The sequence below is a fragment of the Lipotes vexillifer genome, unplaced genomic scaffold (assembly GCF_000442215.2).
Source record: "Lipotes vexillifer unplaced genomic scaffold, Lipotes_vexillifer_v1.1 scaffold225, whole genome shotgun sequence".
NCBI classification, from domain to species: domain Eukaryota; kingdom Metazoa; phylum Chordata; class Mammalia; order Artiodactyla; family Lipotidae; genus Lipotes; species Lipotes vexillifer.
In genome coordinates this window covers 2,313,871-2,315,223 of record NW_006787630.1, presented here as the reverse complement: position 1 = coordinate 2,315,223, position 1,353 = coordinate 2,313,871, and positions in this window count along the sequence as shown.

Below are 1,353 nucleotides of genomic sequence, written 5' to 3'. Positions count from 1 at the left end.
TGTAGGAGTTTGGGGGTCGGGGGGGGCAGCCTCCCATGGGATCGTGTCCCTGCCGCGGTGGGAGACCGTGGGTGGCCGGGTGTGGCCGCCCCCAATCCTTGTATCATTTGCCCCCCAGCCCCAGGGCCCCCCGCCCCGCCCCCCCGTCGCTTCTTCAGCTTCGTTTCCACCGTAATCTCTGTATTATGCTTCGATGCAGCTGCAGACACCCGTGCCTAGCAATATTTCCAGTTGACCAAATATTCTAATCTTTTTCATTTATATGCAAAAAATAGTTTTAAATAACGTTTTATATAGCAAGATGATAAAAAAAGGTATGAGTGTAACCTAAATTTTCTCCTCGTGGTATGACTTTGTATGCTGTACTTTTATTTTATTCCTTGTCATTGAGTCGCAGGGCAGGATCTAATTTCCAGGGCAGACACAATGGGGCCGGCACGTCTGCGACCTGCCGATGCCTTACTCACAACTGTCCTCTGTCCCGGAGGACAAGTCCTCTTAAACTTTCAGGGTTTCTTTTTTCCTGCAAATTTTGGACCAAAGTTTTGTTTCTGTTTTTTGTCTGCCTCTAATGCTGGTACCCCAGGAGGTGGGACAGCAGCCCTAACCTTCCGGTCTTTACCGCCTTGTCCTGCACCTACGGGTCCAAGGGGCTCCCCGCGCAGGCCCTGTGCTGGCCGGCCTTCCTTCAGGGCCTGGGCCTCAAGTTTCCATGTCGGGGTGGAACAAGGGTGTAAATATTTATAATTTTTTTATACCTGTTGTAAGACGTGAGGGGCAGCAATTGCGGTTTTTTTTTTATGGTGACACAGATGTATATTTTGATAACAGCAATTACAGGCTCAGTATTTGTAAGGAGCATGGCAGGCCACTGCCTGCTGCCGGCTTGTAATGCGGAGAGAACTGAATTAAAGCAATTTTATAACAACTCCTACCTTTTCTGTAGGCTCTTTTTTCCTGTCCACATGTAGGAGGTGGTCTGGCCGGTCTGTACTGGACTCTGAATAAATTCTCTGTATCCTGCACTTGATTTCCCTCTTTATTGGGCCTGTTTCACTGCTGTTTCCTCCTCTGTGTAAACTCAGCCGTGTTGTTCCCCTCACTTCTCGCTTGGGGGTTTTAGGGGGCCTGGAGATGGGGCCCCACGTCTGCATTCCACCAAACAGACCCCCGCCCCCAGTTGTGTGCACAGGGCCCCCGGAGGCCAGGTCTGCCTGCTGGGCCCTGTGACGGAAATGACACTCCAAAAAGCCGCACCCCGCTCAACGATCGCCTTTTATTGTCTGATGGGGCCCCACGTCTGAGTTTGGCCAGACCCCCCCACCCCCCCTCCCGCCCCGGGGCCCCCCCCCC